Source organism: Pseudophryne corroboree, chromosome 6 (genome assembly GCF_028390025.1).
Source record: "Pseudophryne corroboree isolate aPseCor3 chromosome 6, aPseCor3.hap2, whole genome shotgun sequence".
Lineage (NCBI taxonomy): Eukaryota > Metazoa > Chordata > Amphibia > Anura > Myobatrachidae > Pseudophryne > Pseudophryne corroboree.
The window spans coordinates 374,451,893-374,471,355 of record NC_086449.1 but is presented as its reverse complement, the minus strand read 5'-3'; positions in this window follow the sequence as shown (position 1 = coordinate 374,471,355).

The following is a 19,463-nucleotide window of genomic DNA, read 5'->3' as shown; positions in this document are numbered from 1 at the left end:
GAAAGTCCTGAAGCTTTAGGACAGGATTCGTTGCTTCCTTTCTCGTTCGCAAGTGTCGATACATTCGGCGATGCAGGTGCTGGGCCTCATGGTATCAGCATTCGACATGGTGGAGTATGCTCATTTCCATTCTCGCCCCCTCCAGAGGCTGATTCTAGCGGGAAGTGGGAAGGCCTGCCTCACCGAATCAGGTCTCAAATGATCTCATTGACTCCGCAGGTCCGTCTGTCGCTGCTCTGGTGGCTCCAGGACCAACAATTGTGCAGGGGCCATCCCTTCTGGATATCCAACTGGGTCCTGTTGACGACAGATGCCAGTCTAAGAGGTTGGGGCACGGTGCTGGAGCAACACTCCCTTCAGGGTCGGTGGACCAAGGAGGAGTCCCTCCTCTCAATCAACAGTCTGGAATTGCAGGCGGTCTTCAATGCATTGAACCTAGCCCAGCATTTAATTCAGAACCGTCCTGTTCCAAGTGCAGTCGGACAACGCCAACACAGTGGCTTACATAAATCATCAAGGCGGCACTCGAAGCCGTCTGGCAATGAAGGAAGTCTCACGGATTCTACATTGGGCGGAACGCCATCTACCGGCCATATCGGCAATCTTCATTCCGGGAGTCCTGAATTGGGAAGCGGACTTTCTCAGTCGTCAGGACGTGCATGCCGGCGAGTGGGGCCTCCATCCAGAAGTGTTTCAACTCCTCCTGGAAAGGTGGAGTCTTCCAGATGTGGATCTGATGGCGTCTCGATACAATCACAAGGTTGCGGTATTCGGAGCAAGGACAAGGGATCCTCAAGCAACATTCGTGGATGCGCTGGCGGTGCCGTGGAGGTTTCAGCTGCCGTACGTGTTCCCTCCGGTGTCACTCCTGCCCAGGGTAATTCGGAAGTTCAAGCAAGAAAAAGGAAATCTGCTTCTCATAGCTCCGGCGTGGCCCAGACGGCACTGGTTCTCAGACCTGCAAGGCCTATCGTCAGAGCGTCCACTTCTACTTCCACAACGCCCAGACCTCCTCGTTCAGGGCCCTTGTGTCTACCAGGACCTAGCCCGGCTTATCTTTGACGGCGTGGCTCTTGAAGCTTCCGTCTTGAGGGCTAAGGGTTTTTCTGAAGAGGTCATTAAAACTATGTTGCGGGCCCGGAAACCGGCTTCTGCTCGAATTTACCATAGGGTCTGGCATTCATACTTAGGTGCGCATCTAACAATTATGACGCTTCCAAGTTTAGTACAGCCAAACTTTTGGCTTTTCTGCAGCAGGGCTTAGATTTTGGCCTGCGTCTGGCCTCCCTCAAGGTTCATATTTCTGCCTTGTCGGTGTGGTTTCAGAGAAAAATTGCGACTTTACCTGATGTTCATACTTTCACTCAGGGTGTGTTGCGTATCCAACCTCCCTATGTCCCGCCTGTGGCTCCTTGAGACTTGTCGGTGATTTGGAGGCGTTGCAGGAGCCTCCATTTGAACCTCTTGGCTTTCCCTTAAGGTGGTGGTCTTGCTGGCTATTGCCTCTGCTAGAAGAGTGTCGGATCTGGGTGTCTTGTCCTGTAGTTCCCCATATCTGATTTATCACCGTGACCGGGCGGTTCTTAGGACTTGTCCCAGATATTTACCTAAGGTGGTTTCTTTGTTCCACCTTAATCAGGAGATTGTGGTTCCAGCCTTTGCTTTGATGAGTCTAAGGAGCGAGGGCGCTGTTATAGCAGCAGATTTAATTTATGACCCATCCATAGAGACAGTGTTATGATAAGGATTGCAAATGAATTTCATGGCCTGTTTCTTTCACCCGTTTTTCTTTTGTCTCCCCCTCTGCCCAGATACATCCAACTGGAAAAGACGTCAGCCCTACCCAAAATGTTTATGAGAATGTATTTTTATATATGTGTCTTATCTTCATCTCTGCAACCCCCAGCTAATGGCACACATAGTCAACAGGTGATATCCACATATGAGAGTGAGAAAACGAGATTAAACACCATGCGCTGCCAATATTGTGTATGCAGCCAACCACTAACACTGGAACCTTCACAAAAATTCCACAAATAACTAATACACAAGAAATTGGAAAGTGATAGGCGCAAACCACATGTAAATAGGTCCTTACATCTGATATAGATGAAATAGAATAAAAGTCCACATATACTAGCACTCACATGTTTCCCCCTCCTTGTATCATCAACTAAATGTGCACCCCATTTGTTGGAACAAGAAGCCGAAAAGAGCTCGGTAGTGTTTGTTGGCCCATTTACAGACCCTTAATACGGGATGAGAAGGATTTAATGTATTCTTCACAATACCTCGAAGCTTATCCAGAACATATACGGCACGATGATACATGCCCCTCAGACATGGATTCATACATACATGCTTTTTACTATCCCACTAGGTCACACATTTACCACCTACAACTCTTCCACGATCATCCAAGCTTTTGTATATAATTGTATAGGTAATATTTTTTTCCAGTATAATGATTAGTTAGTGGCAGTTATTGATGACTGCCAAAGGGTGGACTGTCGAAGTCAGAAAATATTACAACACACACATTACGTATAAACACCACATAGATGGCCTCCGTGTGCGTACGTATTCGGCTGTGCGTGCACATATTTGCAAATTGCGTATGGTCGCTCCCGCGGTCCTGCGCATTAGAGCGTGGTATGAGTAATTACAGTGGAATTTGTACTCGCATGGAAAATCCACAAAGACATATCATAAATCTAATCTATATATTGCATAAATCCCACACTGTCTGCTTCCTTTTCTAAATAGCATGAAGATCGGTCACACATAAATTAAAACTCCCAGAGACTAAAATACAATGGCCTTATTTACACTAAGCTTTGAAATTCTATGAAGGAGGCAAACACCTTTGTTTACTAGGGTAGCAGAGTTTCTATTCAAAGCAATAAGAACTGGATTGTCATTGTCTCACCTGAAGACAAAACAAAGAGACAATACCCAGAAACCCAGGCTGATAGAAACTCAATTAGCAATAGCTAACAAAAATACAAACCAGACATTTAGAAATCTGAGATACTAACATTCATAGTCTAAACTCTTGGATATGTATGTGTTCTTATATATATATATATATATATATATATATATAAAATTCCTAACAAATTGTAATAGCAGGAGTATGTGTGTGTGTGTGTGTGTATGTATATATATATATATATATATATATATATATAGTGTGAATGGCTTGTAGTAATGGGGGACAGCCCTCTGTTCCCACGAGACAAACACAGGCGGCACTCCACGGACTTAAACAAATGGTGATGTTTATAGATAAAACCACAGCATGAAGAGTCCTTGGACTCTTCATGCTGTGGTTTTATCTATAAACATCACCATTTGTTTAGGTCCGTGGAGTGCCGCCTGTGTTTGTCTCGTGGGAACAGAGGGCTGTCCCCCATTACTACAAGCTATTCACACTGTATACTTGTAAGGAGGGCACCCCGGCCATACTTATATTATATGAGTGCCTACTGCTACACACGGATATATATATAGATATATATATAGATATATGTGGATATACATATATATCTTGAGGATGGAAATAGATAATCATATCATGTGTGGGATCATATTGTTCAGAGTCACATAAACATTAATCTGGTGGGAATAAGAATATTATATATTACCACATTAAGTTATTAATAATACCAGATTTATGTATGATTAATGTAATGGGTTTAACTGGTCATGGGGCGGGAACTCAGATGCAAACAACAGAAACCACATCTCAAGTCCTAGCCATCGCCCACTTGAGCTGACCAATGATTCCCGGTGCACAGGATATGTCCCACCCCCGAACCAATGGAAGAGCACACAGTGTCTATTGTATTGTTTTGATCTACTGTATAAAGAGCCAGCTGCATGCCAGGTCACTATCACAGACTCTGAAGGTCATCACCCTTGATGACTGAGGACCGGACCGGGAAGCGCAGGCGAAACCAAAAGTATGTACCATTGACTGTAGCCATTATTCTATTGTATTGTATTGCTTTGTGATTGTAACCCCCTTTCAGAAATAATAGGCTGTGGTGTCGGAACCCAGCCGTTTAAATACAATTTGGTGTTGCGTCTTCCTTTCCCTGCTAAGGTTTAAAGTGTATTACTATCGCATGCATAACTGTGAAGGGTTCACTGTGTAACACTGGGTGTGTACGCTCTGTGTGTACTTTGTACAGCCAGTGCGGCGTTTGTACACAAACTCCGTACACTGTACGGGACTCTGTACGCTAAAGGTGTAACAAGTACGTAGGTTGTGTATTAAGTATAGCGGCCGCAGCGGCTTTATTTAAAGTGTATGAAATGTCTTTTTAAAGTGTTGCTTTTAGTCCTGTACGTAAACCAGCGTTTACACAGTGATATCTCTGGGCCCCCCTCAGATTATATATGTTAAAATGCAATGGAATTTGCAGTGCTATATAAGAAACTGTTAATAAATAAATATATATTTATCTATACACATAAATAAATATGTATATCTCTTCTTCCTCCCCCATACACACCACAGTCCGTCTCTCCCTCTACTCTTCCTTCCCCACACACCCCACAGACTCCATGTTGCATTCCCAGCTCCCCCACCTCATCCCAAATCCCTGTATCCCCTCACCAATCCACTCTGACCCCGGGGAGAGACTCACCTGCGCTGCACTCCCCAGTATCCAGACCCAAACACCGCACAGCAGGTACCATGCGCCCCTCACACCCCACGAGAAGAGCTGCCGCCATGTCCCATAACTGCCTACAACAGAGCTGGACCCAGAAGAGTGGATGCACACTTGTGCCGCACAGTCACTGTGTATGGGAGGCTCTTGTCACTCTGAGGCTGAGCCCACACCCTAATTGGGCAAGACGGCTCACATCCCAGCCGGGCACTAAGTTGCGTATCCATGGGGCCCGGTACACGTGTCCCCTTTGAGCCTCTGTCGATGGCCCTAGTTACGCCTCTGCATGGTATAACACTTTTTCCCAATCCACAAATAGTTTTGTTTGCTTTTTTATCTTTATTTTATAAATTTTTAATATAGCGGAAGTGCAGATGTTATTTTATAATAATCTAAGTGCCTATACAGTAGATCATGTTTGTTTCTCTGACGTCCTAGTGGATGCTGGGGACTCCGTAAGGACCATGGGGAATAGACGGGCTCCGCAGGAGACTGGGCACTCTAAAAGAAAGATTAGGTACTATCTGGTGTGCACTGGCTCCTCCCTCTATGCCCCTCCTCCACACCTCAGTTAGAATCTGTGCCCGGCCAGAGCTGGATGCACCTAGTGGGCTCTCCTGAGCCTGCTAGTAAAGAGCGTAAAAAGAGAGGGAGGGCACATAAATTTAGGCAAAAGGTGTATTGATACAGCAGCTATTGGGAAAAATTCACTTCTGGTAGTGTGTATCCCTGTGTATATAGCGCTGTGGTGTGTGCTGGCATACTCTTTCTCTGTCTCCCCATAGACCTTGTGGGGTCCTGTCCTCAGTCAGAGCATTCCCTGTGTGTGTGCTGTGTGTCGGTACGGCTGTGTCAACATGTTTGATGAGGAGGGTTACGTGGAGGCGGAGCAAGTGCAGATAAATGTGGTGTCGCCCCGTCGGTGCCGACACCTGATTGGATGGATATGTGGAAGGTCTTAAATGACAATGTAAACTCATTACATAAGAGATTTGATTATGTTGCTGCCGGTGGTCTTCGCCTGATAAGAAAGTGGTGATTCCCAAGAGAATACTAATGGCGTACCCTTTCCCGCCAACGGATAGGTTACGCTGGGAATCCTCCCCTAGGGTTGACAAGGCCCTGACGCTCTTATCTAAAAGAGTGGCCCTGCCGTCTCAGGATACGGCCGTCCTAAAGGAACCTGCGGATAGGAAGCAGGAAGGTATCTTGAAGTCTGTGTATACACACTCTGGTACTCTACTGAGACAGGCTATTGCTTCAGCTTGGATGTGCAGTGCTGTTGCAGCATGGACAGATACTCTGTCAGAGGGGTTGGATACCCTGGACAGGGATACCGTATTGCTAACACTTAGCCATATTAAAGACGTCGTCATATATGACATTTGCCTGCTGGGCTCTCGAATAAATGCAATGTCCATTTCTGCCAGGAGGGTCTTATGGACTCGGCAATGGACAGGGGATGCCGACTCTAAAAAACACATGGAGGTTTTGCCTTATAAGGGTGAGGAATTGTTTGGGGACGGTCTCTCGGACCTCGTATCCACAGCGACAGCTGGAAAGTCGACTTTCTTGCCACAGGTTTCCTCACAGCCTAAGAAAGCACCGTATTACCAAATGCAGTCCTTTCGTTCTCAAAAAAGCAAGAGAGTCAGAGGTGCATCCTTTCTTGCCAGAGGCAGGGGTAGAGGAAAGAAGCTGCACCATGCAGCCAGTTCTCAGGAACAAAAGTCCTCCCCTGCTTCCACTAAGTCCACCGCATGACGCTGGGGCTCCACAGGCGGAGCCAGGAGCGGTGGGGGCGCGTCTCCGAAATTTTTGCAACCAGTGGGTTCGCTCACAAGTGGATCCTTGGGCTATACAAATTGTATCTCAGGGATACAAGCTGGAATTCGAAGTGACGCCCCCTCACCGTTACCTAAAATCCGCCTTGCCAGCTTCTCCCACGGGGAGGGAGATAGTCCTGACGGCTATTCACAAGCTGTACCTCCAGCAAGTGATAATAATGGTACCCCCCCTTCAGCAGGGAAGGGGTTACTATTCCACACTGTTTGTGGTACCGAAACCGGACGGTTCGGTAAGACCCATTCTAAATTTAAAATCCTTGAACATTTACATGAAAAAGTTCAAGTTCAAAATGGAATCGCTCAGAATGCGTACTTGCATGTCCCCATTTATCCGCCTCACCAGGAGTACCTCAGGTTTGTGGTACAGGACTGTCATTACCAATTCCAGACGTTGCCGTTTGGTCTATCCACGGCACCGAGAGTCTTTACCAAGGTAATGGCGGAGATGATGGTACTTCTCCGGAAGCAAGGAGTTACAGTTATCCCGTACTTGGACGATCTCCTCATAAAGGCGAGGTCCAGAGAGCAGTTGTTGGTCAGCGTAGCGCACTCTCAGGAAGTGTTGCTACGGCACGGCTGGATTCTGAATATTCCAAAGTCGCAGCTGATTCCCTTCCTGGGCATGATTCTGGACACAGAACAGAAGAAGGTATTTCTCCCGGAGGAGAAGGCTCAGGAGTTAGTGACCATGGTCAGGGATCTCCTGAAACCAAAGCAGGTCTCGGTGCATCACTGCACGCGAGTCCTGGGAAAGATGGTAGCGTCATACGAAGCCATTCCTTTCGGCAGGTTCCATGCCAGGATCTTTCAGTGGGATCTGTTGGACAAGTGGTCCGGATCGCATCTTCAGATGCATCGGCTGATCGCCCTGTCCCCGAGGGCCAGGGTGTCTCTTCTGTGGTGGCTGCAGAGTGCTCATCTTCTCGAGGGCCGCAGGTTCGGCATACAGGACTGGGTCCTGGTGACCACGGATGCAAGCCTCCGTGGATGGGGGGCAGTCACTCAGGAAAGAAACTTCCAGGGGCTGTGATCAAGTCAGGAGACTCGTCTGCACATAAACATACTGGAATTAAGGGCCATATACAACGCCCTGAGTCAATCGGAGCCCCTGCTTCAAGACCAACCAGTGCTGATTCAGTCAGACAACATCACGGCAGTCGCCCATGTAAACCGACAGGGCAGCACAAGAAGCAGGGTGGCGATGGCGGAAGCCACAAGGATTCTTCGTTGGGCGGAGAATCACGTACAAGCACTGTCAGCAGTGTTCATTCCGGGAGTGGACAACTGGGAAGCAGACTTCCTCAGCAGGCACGACCTCCACCCGGGAGAGTGGGGACTTCATCAAGAAGTCTTCGAGCAGATTGCAAATCGGTGGGAACGGCCACAGGTGGACATGATGGCGTCTCGCCTAAACAAAAAGCTGAAAAAATATTGCGCCAGGTCAAGGGACCCTCAGGCGATAGCTGTGGACGCACTGGTAACTCTGTGGGTGTTCCAGTCGGTATATGTGTTTCCTCCTCTTCCTCTCATACACAAGGTACTGAGAATAGTAAGAAAAAGAGGAATGAGAACGATACTCATTGTTCCGGATTGGCCAAGAAGGACTTGGTACCCAGAACTTCAAGAGATGGTCACAGAGGACCCATGGCCTCTGCATCTCAGACAGGACCTGTTGCAGCAGGGGCCCTGTCTTTTCCAATACTTACCGCGGCTGCGTTTGACGGCATGGCGGTTGAACGCCGGATCCTAGCGGAAAAGGGTATACCGGATGAAGTAATTCCTACGCTGATAAGAGCTAGGAAGGATGTGACAGCAAAGCATTATCACCGCATATGGCGGAAATATGTTGCTTGGTGTGAGGCCAGGAAGGCCCCTACAGAGGACTTCCAGTTGGGTCGTTTTCTGCATTTCCTACAGTCAGGTGTGACTATGGGCCTCAAATTAGGGTCCATAAAGGTTCAGATCTCGGCCCTATCCATTTTCTTTCAAAAAGAACTGGCTTCACTGCCTGAGGTTCAGACGTTTGTAAAGGGAGTGCTGCATATTCAGCCTCCTTTTGTGCCACCAGTGGCACCTTGGGATCTTAACGTTGTGTTGGATTTCCTGAAATCCCACTGGTTTGAGCCACTTAAGACCGTGGAGCTAAAATATCTCACGTGGAAAGTGGTCATGCTATTGGCCTTAGCTTCGGCTAGGCGTGTGTCAGAATTGGCGGCTTTGTCATGTAAAAGCCCCTATCTGATCTTCCATATGGACAGGGCAGAATTGAGGACTCGTCCCCAATTTCTCCCTAAGGTGGTATCATCGTTTCATTTGAACCAACCTATTGTGGTGCCTGCGGCTACTAGGGACTTGGAGGATTCCAAGTTGCTGTACGTAGTCCGGGCTTTGAAAATTTATGTTTCCAGAACGGTGGGAGTCAGAAAGTCTGACTCGCTGTTTATTCTGTATGCAGCCAACAAGGTTGGCGCTCCTGCTTCGAAGCAGACTATTGCTCGCTGGATCTGTAGCACGATTCAGCTGGCTCACTCTGCGGCGGGATTGCCGCATCCGAAATCAGTAAAAGCCCATTCCACAAGGAAGGTGGGCTCTTCTTGGGCGGCTGCCCGAGGGGTCTCGGCTTTACAGCTTTGCCGAGCTGCTACTTGGTCGGGTTCAAACACATTTGCTAAGTTCTACAAGTTTGATACCCTGGCTGAGGAGGACCTTGAGTTTGCTCATTCGGTGCTGCAGAGTCGTCCGCACTCTCCCGCCTGTTTGGGAGCTTTGGTATAATCCCCGTGGTCCTTACGGAGTCCCCAGCATCCACTAGGACGTCAGAGAAAATAAGAATTTACTCACCGGTAATTCTATTTCTCGTAGTCCGTAGTCCCAAGTGCGGACTTCTTCTGCGATACGTGTATATAGTTATTGCTTACTAAAGGGTTATTGTTATGAGCCATCCGTTGATTGAGGCTCAGTTGTTGTTCATACTGTTAACTGGGTATGGTTATCACAAGTTATACGGTGTGATTGGTGTGGCTGGTATGAGTCTTACCCTGGATTCCAAATCCTTTCCTTGTGGTGTCAGCTCTTCCGGGCACAGTTTCCCTAACTGAGGTCTGGAGGAGGGGCATAGAGGGAGGAGCCAGTGCACACCAGATAGTACCTAATCTTTCTTTTAGAGTGCCCAGGCTCCTGCGGAGCCCGTCTATTCCCCATGGTCCTTACGGAGTCCCCAGCATCCACTACGTACTACGAAAAATAGAATTACCGGTGAGTAAATTCTTATTTTTTCACTTCAGTCAATCCAAGTAAGAAAAAAACATTTTGCTATCCCTAATGCACATAGTGAAAAATAACACTACATAATGGGGGTCATTCCGACCCGTTCGCACACAGCGGTTCTTCGCTGCAGTGCGAATGGGCCGGATCTGCGCATGCGCAGCAGCCTTGTTGCCCAGCGACAGCCGTCGCCGGACAACGATCAGAAGAGAGAAGGTGATCGGTAGCGCGATCGCAAGAAGATTAACAGCGGGGAGGCGCTCCGGGGCGGATACTCACCGTTTTCCGGGCGTGGAGATCCGAACGCAGGCGTGTTCATGCGTTTGGAGGGCAGATGTCTGACGTAAATCCCGGGACCTTCGTCGCTGGATCCGTCGCACAGGGTAAGTCTGACCCTGGGTCTTGTTTTGCAGGAAACTTTTTTAGCATAGCAGGGCTGAACAAGCGATCGCAGTCCTGCTATGCTAAAATACACTCCCCCATAGGTGGCGTCAAGTTGATCGCACGAGCAGCAGAAAGATGCTACGTGCGATCAACTCGGAATGAGGGCCAATAATCAGATAATACAGAGATCTTGGTTGCATATATCTGCAGATATAAGGTTAAACCCCCAGGCCGAACAGCAAGGTGTCTATGTCACTGGGGGTCCCTAACACTAGGTATGGGTCCTGGGTGCGGGACCCCATCGTGTCGGCACAGTTAGTAGGGGTTAATAAGAAGCACATAAGTGCTATGTGAGTGAGAAGTGTGATTAAAATAAATACAAAATATATACAATGTGACAGGGAAAAACATGTGTTAATAAAGTGTTAGGGTGTGCCATCCTTTTCTTACTCAGAATTACCCCTCCATTATAGCACCTGAGTGACATCACAATCTGATTGAGCAGCTTGCCAATAAATGCACTTCAGAATCTATTTTACTTCTTTTTTCCCCCCAATCTATTCCATTCACTGTTAGCATTTATTAATTTATTTGGCTCCTGTATGCAGATGAGAGGGAAGACACAGATTCACTAGAAACGTAATTACATGTTACTTTTGTGTTTAGATAGATTCAAATTTGAACAATACAGATAAACCCTTGTTATGAAACAATCAGTGCATGAACTAATATTATAGAAATTTTACAATTAAAACAAACACAGTACAAGATAAAATGCTAAGCAAATCGCTCTAATATGCTACCAAAGCTTCATTAATTCAAAGAAGCCACTGCTGAATGGTAAGATCATGGGAGAGGGACTTTGACAACGCTGCATTAGTCTGGAAAAGGCCTTGCCAAGCACTATAGACTAGAGGAGCTACCATATTGGGCAGTTAGGGGCATTGGTGGTACCTTCTAAACAAGGTAAAAGGGGTGCATGTAAGTAAGATTTAGATTTTTATTGTATCTTAATTCCAGACAAAACAATTTTATCTGTTTTAGGTTAAATTGGCTTTTAATGCGGATTTGATATTCACAGTTTATATTTAGTTTTGTTTGATGTATAGTTTTATTTGCAGTCTTTTAAGATGATGTATTATTCGGTTAGGATTCTAAGGCCAGGGATAGGGTATTAAGGTTAAAACATTGTCCCTTTCAGGTTGTGTGAATTGAGGCAGGTGGCAGATATGCCAAGTTATATTTATTTCATTTTTAAGTACAGTATTTTAGTATTCAGTACAGTAATATAGGTGGAGAGAGTAGGGAGGAGGCATTAGGGTGAAATCATGGGCTGTTCCCCCTTCAAGATACACTGGCCATACTGCAGGGGTAAGATAAGTGCTCTGTTATTTTTATTTGTTGTACTTTGTTGTTTGCACATTTCATGGAATTCATAAGGGGTGGGCTCACCTGAAAGTGGCCGTGTCTGGGCATAGAAGGCGGTTTTGTCCCAATTAAAATGCCCAAATCTTACTAAGATAAGGGGCGGGATGTAATGCTGCCCGAGTTCGGTGGCCGTTCAGGATGCAGGCCAAACTCAGATTTTTTTTTTAAAGGGGCAATCACTTTTAAGGCATGATTTTGCCTTGTAAGTGATTGCCCCTTCAAAAAAAAGTCTGAGTTTGGTTGGTATCTCGCACGGCTGCCGAACTCGGGCAGCATTTACATCCAGCCCAAGGTGTTATTTATTATTATTTATAGTATCGCTGGTTCTCAATATCCGCAAATTGTAGACATTATATATGAGCTGAAATGGTAAAGGTCACAGAATAAGCATGAATACTGAAAAATGTAATGTAAGTACTATAAAAACAAATCCTTAAAAAATCCTTAAAAAACAGGAACTGGAAATAAAGAACAATTAGCACCTGTGATCATCAAATACTGATGCAAGATATGAAATGTCTGTGGGAGTGTCCAGAGCTTAGAATATTGGCTGTACGTGACCAATGTGCCCGAGGCCCGGAGCAGTGGCGCTGAAAGGGGGGAGGGAGGGAGGGGGGGGGGGGGGGGGAAAGAGTATGTAGGTAGTAATTAGCTCCCCCTTCCCCCGGGTATACCTGTGGCGGGCGCCATCTTCCCAATATCGGGCACCACACATTGAAAGCAAAGACTGTGCCAGGGTTTTTGCTCTCAACTGGCCAGCATCACCTTGCCAAATATCAATGGGAAGATGGAGCTGGCCGGGGAGGAGGGACCCGCTCCCTGGTCAAGTAAGGTAGTAAGCAAGAGAGTATCTTCCCCAGCGTCTCCACTGTGGAGCGTGCGGGGACGCTTTATTAAATTTTTTACAGAATTTAATATTAAACGGGTGTCGTCATGCCTAAGTTTTTAAGCCACACCCCCACCCCCTTACTGGGGTCCGGCGTGGATCTCTATGCCCCTGTCCTGGAGCCTCCTGTCTGCACAATCAGTTTCATGAATTCACAGGCAGCCTTCCAGTGACTTCTGGGTGCCAGACTGGTTTCCTCAACTATTTACTTATACAGACTGATTTAGTATAAGTACACCTTCATTTTTCGGTTGGTGATACACTGTGACATACCTCCCAACCATCCCGATTTTAGCGGGACAGTCCCCCTATTCATGGACTATCCTGCTATCGCACCTGCAGGTCACAGTGACGGCTCGGGAGGTTGGGGGACTTAACAGCGGCGCCGGCAGAGTGGGGGCAGCCGAGCTGTTGCTGGAATGCTGGGCTCGCCTCCAGCGTGCCGCAGAACGGGTGGGTGTCAGACAGGCACGGCCTCAAAATATCATCATTCGGCGGCGTGACCTGCTGGGATGAAGCCACGCCCCCGAATCCTGACTGCAATGAAAAATGTTGGGAGTTGTGCTGTGAGATAGCACTGCTGTTTTACACAAAAACTGCATGATATCACCCAGAGTGTTAGAAGACAATGGTACACCTTGGAGTGGATTTCGCATTTTAAAGAATGTAATTGTTTATTTCTCTAACGTCCTAGTGGATGCTGGGGACTCCGAAAGGACCATGGGGAATAGCGGCTCCGCAGGAGACTGGGCACAAAAGTAAAAGCTTTAGGACTACCTGGTGTGCACTGGCTCCTCCCCCTATGACCCTCCTCCAAGCCTCAGTTAGATTTTTGTGCCCGAACGAGAAGGGTGCATACTAAGGGGCTCTCCTGAGCTGCTTAGAGTAAAAGTTTAAAGTAGGTTTTTTATTTTCAGTGAGACCTGCTGGCAACAGGCTCACTGCACCGAGGGACTAAGGGGAGAAGAAGCGAACTCACCTGCGTGCAGAGTGGATTGGGCTTCTTAGGCTACTGGACATTAGCTCCAGAGGGACGATCACAGGCCCAGCCATGGATGGGTCCCAGAGCCGCGCCGCCGGCACCCTTACAGAGCCAGAAGACTGAAGAGGTCCGGAAAATCGGCGGCAGAAGACGTCCTGTCTTCAATAAGGTAGCGCACAGCACCGCAGCTGTGCGCCATTGCTCTCAGCACACTTCACACTCCGGTCACTGAGGGTGCAGGGCGCTGAGGGGGGGGGCGCCCTGAGACGCAATAAAAACACCTTTTTTGGCAAAAAATACATCACATATAGCTCCTGGGCTATATGGATGCATTTAACCCCTGCCAATTTTTCCATAAAAAAGCGGGAGAAAGGCCGCCGAGAAGGGGGCGGAGCCTATCTCCTCAGCACACTGGCGCCATTTTTTCCTCACAGCTCCGTTGGAGGAAGGCTCCCTGACTCTCCCCTGCAGTCCTGAACTACAGAAACAGGGTAAAACAAGAGAGGGGGGGCACTAATTTGGCAGATAAATATATACAGCAGCTATATCAGGGAAAAACACTTATATAAGGTTATCCCTATATATATATATAGCGCTCTGGTGTGTGCTGGTAAACTCTCCCTCTGTCTCCCCAAAGGGCTAGTGGGGTCCTGTCCTCTGTCAGAGCATTCCCTGTGTGTGTGCTGTGTGTCGGTACGTTGTGTCGACATGTATGAGGAGGAAAATGGTGTGGAGGCGGAGCAATTGCCTGTGTTAGTGATGTCACCCCCTAGGGAGTCGACACCTGACTGGATGGTCTTATGGAAAGAATTACGTGATAGTGTCAGCACTTTACAAAAGACTGTTGACGACATGAGACAGCCGGCAAATCAGTTAATACCTGTACAGTCGTCTCAAACACCGTCAGGGGCTCTAAAACGCCCGTTACCTCAGGTCGATACAGACACCGACACTGACTCCAGTGTCGACGGTAAGGAAACAAACGTATTTTCCAGTAGGGCCACACGTTACATGATCACGGCAATGAAGGAGGTTTTGAACATTTCTGATACTACAAGTACCACAAAAAAGGGTATTATGTGGGGTGTGAAAAAACTACCCGTAGTTTTTCCTGAATCAGATGAATTAAATGAGGTGTGTGATGAAGCGTGGGTTTCCCCCGATAAAAAACTGCTAATTTCTAAAAAATTATTGGCATTATACCTTTTCCCGCCAGAGGTTAGGGCGCGTTGGGAAACACCCCCTAGGGTAGATAAGGCGCTCACACGCTTATCAAAACAAGTGGCGTTACCGTCTCCTGATACGGCCGCCCTCAAGGAACCAGCTGATAGGAAGCTGGAAAATATCCTAAAAAGTATATACACACATACTGGTATTATACTGCGACCAGCACTCGCCTCAGCCTGGATGTGCAGTGCTGGGGTGGCTTGGTCGGATTCCCTGACTGAAAATATTGATACCCTGGACAGGGACAATATATTATTGACTATAGAGCATTTAAAGGATGCATTTCTATATATGCGAGATGCACAGAGGGATATTTGCACTCTGGCATCAAGAGTAAGTGCGATGTCCATTTCTGCCAGAAGAGGGTTATGGACGCGACAGTGGTCAGGTGATGCGGATTCCAAACGGCATATGGAAGTATTGCCGTATAAAGGGGAGGAGTTATTTGGGGTCGGTCTATCGGACCTGGTGGCCACGGCAACGGCTGGGAAATCCACCTTTTTACCCCAGGTCACCTCTCAGCAGAAAAAGATACCGTCTTTTCAGGCTCAGTCCTTTCGTCCCCATAAGGGCAAGCGGGCAAAAGGCCACTCATATCTGCCCCGGGGCAGAGGAAGGGGAAAAAGACTGTAGCAGACAGCCTCTTCCCACGAACAGAAGCCCTCCCCCGCTTCTGCCAAGTCCTCAGCATGACGCTGGGGCCTTACAAGCGGACTCAGGCACGGTGGGGGCCCGTCTCAAGAATTTCAGCGCGCAGTGGGCTCACTCGCAAGTGGACCCCTGGATCCTGCAGGTAGTATCTCAGGGGTACAAATTGGAATTCGAGACGTCTCCCCCTCGCCGGTTCCTGAAGTCTGCTTTACCAACGTCTCCCCCCGACAGGGAGGCGGTATTGGAAGCCATTCACAAGCTGTATTCCCAGCAGGTGATAATCAAGGTACCCCTCCTACAACAGGGAAAGGGGTATTATTCCACGCTGTTTGTGGTACCGAAGCCGGACGGCTCGGTGAGACCCATTTTAAATCTGAAATCCTTGAACACTTACATAAAAAGGTTCAAGTTCAAGATGGAGTCACTCAGAGCAGTGATAGCGAACCTGGAAGAAGGGGACTATATGGTGTCTCTGGACATCAAGGATGCTTACCTCCATGTCCCAATTTGCCCTTCTCACCAAGGGTACCTCAGGTTTGTGGTACAGAACTGTCACTATCAGTTTCAGACGCTGCCGTTTGGATTGTCCACGGCACCCCGGGTCTTTACCAAGGTAATGGCCGAAATGATGATTCTTCTTTGAAGAAAAGGCGTCTTAATTATCCCTTACTTGGACGATCTCCTGATAAGGGCAAGGTCCAGAGAACAGTTAGAGGTCGGAGTAGCACTATCTCAAGTAGTACTACGACAGCACAGATGGATTCTAAATATTCCAAAATCGCAGCTGATTCAGACGACACGTCTGCTGTTCCTAGGGATGATTCTGGACACAGTACAGAAAAAGGTGTTTCTCCCGGAGGAGAAAGCCAGGGAGTTATCCGACCTAGTCAGGAACCTCCTAAGACCAGGCCAAGTGTCAGTGCATCAATGCACAAGGGTCCTGGGAAAGATGGTGGCTTCTTACGAAGCGATTCCATTCGGCAGATTCCACGCAAGAACTTTTCAGTGGGATCTGCTGGACAAATGGTCCGGATCGCATCTTCAAATGCATCAGCGGATAACCCTGTCTCCAAGGACAAGGGTGTCTCTCCTGTGGTGGTTACAGAGTGCTCATCTCCTAGAGGGCCGCAGATTCGGCATTCAGGATTGGGTCCTGGTGACCACGGATGCCAGCCTGAGAGGCTGGGGAGCAGTCACACAGGGAAAAAATTTCCAGGGCTTGTGGTCAAGCATGGAAACGTCACTTCACATAAATATCCTGGAACTAAGGGCCATTTACAATGCCCTAAGTCAGACAAGACCTCTGCTTCAGGGTCAGCCGGTGTTGATCCAGTCGGACAACATCACGGCAGTCGCCCACGTAAACAGACAGGGCGGCACAAGAAGCAGGAGGGCAATGACGGAAGTTGCAAGGATTCTTCGCTGGGCGGAAAATCATGTGATAGCACTGTCAGCAGTGTTCATTCCGGGAGTGGACAACTGGGAAGCAGACTTCCTCAGCAGACACGATCTTTACCCGGGGGGAGTGGGGACTTCACCCAGAAGTCTTCCACATGATTGTGAACCGTTGGGAAAAACCAAAGGTGGACATGATGGCGTCCCGCCTCAACAAAAAACTGGACAGATATTGCGCCAGGTCAAGGGACCCTCAGGCAATAGCTGTGGACGCTCTGGTAACACCGTGGGTGTACCAGTCAGTATATGTGTTCCCTCCTCTGCCTCTCATACCCAAGGTACTGAGAATCATAAGAAGGAGAGGTGTAAAGACTATACTCGTGGCTCCGGATTGGCCAAGAAGGACTTGGTACCCGGAAATTCAAGAGATGCTCACGGAAGACCCGTGGCCTCTACCTCTAAGAAAGGACCTGCTCCAGCAGGGACCATGTCTGTTCCAAGACTTACCGCGGCTGCGTTTGACGGCATGGCGGTTGAACGCCGGATCCTAAAGGAAAAAGGCATTCCGGATGAAGTCATCCCTACCCTGATCAAAGCCAGGAAGGATGTAACCGTACAACATTATCACCGTATTTGGCGTAAATATGTTGCGTGGTGTGAGGCCAGGAAGGCCCCTACAGAGGAATTTCAACTGGGTCGATTCCTGCATTTCCTGCAAACAGGACTGTCTATGGGCCTCAAATTAGGGTCCATTAAGGTTCAAATTTCGGCCCTGTCAATATTCTTCCAAAAAGAACTAGCTTCAGTTCCTGAAGTTCAGACGTTTGTCAAGGGGGTACTGCATATACAGCCTCCTTTTGTGCCTCCAGTGGCACCTTGGGATCTCAATGTAGTTTTGGGATTCCTAAAATCACATTGGTTTGAACCACTCACCACTGTGGACTTAAAATATCTCACATGGAAAGTGGTAATGCTGTTAGCCCTGGCTTCAGCCAGGCGTGTATCAGAATTGACGGCTTTATCCTATAAAAGCCCTTACCTAATTTTTCATATGGACAGGGCAGAATTGAGGACTCGTCCTCAATTTCTCCCTAAGGTGGTTTCAGCATTTCACTTAAACCGGCCTATTGTGGTGCCTGCGGCTACTAGGGAATTGGAGGATTCCAAGTTGCTGGACGTAGTCAGGGCCCTGAAAATATATGTTTCCAGGACGGCTGGAGTCAGAAAATCTGACTCGCTGTTTATCCTGTATGCACCCAACAAGCTGGGTGCCCCTGCTTCTAAGCAGACGATTGCTCGTTGGATTTGTAGTACAATTCAGCTTGCACATTCTGTGGCAGGCCTGCCACAGCCAAAATCTGTAAAAGCCCATTCCACACGGAAAGTGGGCTCATCTTGGGTGGCTGCCCGAGGGGTCTCGGCTTTACAACTTTGCCGAGCAGCTACTTGGTCAGGGGCAAATACGTTTGCAAAATTCTACAAATTTGATACCCTGGCTGAGGAGGACCTGGAGTTCTCTCATTCGGTGCTGCAGAGTCATCCGCACTCTCCCGCCCGTTTGGGAGCTTTGGTATAATCCCCATGGTCCTTTCGGAGTCCCCAGCATCCACTAGGACGTTAGAGAAAATAAGAATTTACTTACCGATAATTCTATTTCTCATAGTCCGTAGTGGATGCTGGGCGCCCATCCCAAGTGCGGATTGTCTGCAATACTTGTACATAGTTATTGTTACAAAAATCGGGTTATTATTGTTGTGAGCCATCTTTTCAGAGGCTCCTCTGTTATGCTGTTAACTGGGTTCAAATCACAAGTTGTACGGTGTGATTGGTGTGGCTGGTATGAGTCTTACCCGGGATTCAAAATCCTTCCTTATTGTGTACGCTCGTCCGGGCACAGTATCCTAACTGAGGCTTGGAGGAGGGTCATAGGGGGAGGAGCCAGTGCACACCAGGTAGTCCTAAAGCTTTTACTTTTGTGCCCAGTCTCCTGCGGAGCCGCTATTCCCCATGGTCCTTTCGGAGTCCCCAGCATCCACTACGGACTATGAGAAATAGAATTATCGGTAAGTAAATTCTTATTTTCCCTTCTCTTTTCTTATATGCTTTACCCAAACAAGGATTTTCTGAAAAGTGAGCATTATGAAGTGTCATGGTTTGGTTATGATTTATTAATGTGTTGGGTGATACATTTGTGAGATTACCTATTGCTGCTGCTCCTAGAGTACGCAGTGGTACCTGTTCTTTTTTATTTTGACATTACACCATGAGGTTAGAGGTGGTTGATACATTCAGGGCCAGCCAGACGCAAACGCAGGCACGTAGGGCGCCAGACAGAGGAGGGCGCTGCTTCAGGCAGTGAGTCACCATCACTTACTTTCTACAGCACCGTGGCCGCCCACCCTGGATACGGTCCTCTCTGAGCAACGCATAGCTGTGCGACCTCTCGGCTCCCAGCCCTCCCCCGATGCAAGGGAACAGGAGAAGGGAAACAGTGCAGCATGTGGTGACAAGGGGGAGCTGGAGCTGTCCTAACACAGAGGTGGGAGGGTATGTGCCTCTGCATGGCTGCCAGCTCTCCTTGCAGAATCTGTGTGTGTGTGTGTCAGTATGCCCCTGTTCCCTGTACTGTGTGTGTCAGTGTTCCCCTATACAATCTAGGTATGTGCACTGGTGCACCCAGTTTCTGACTTTTTTTTTTTTTAATGAGACCAGCAGTGACG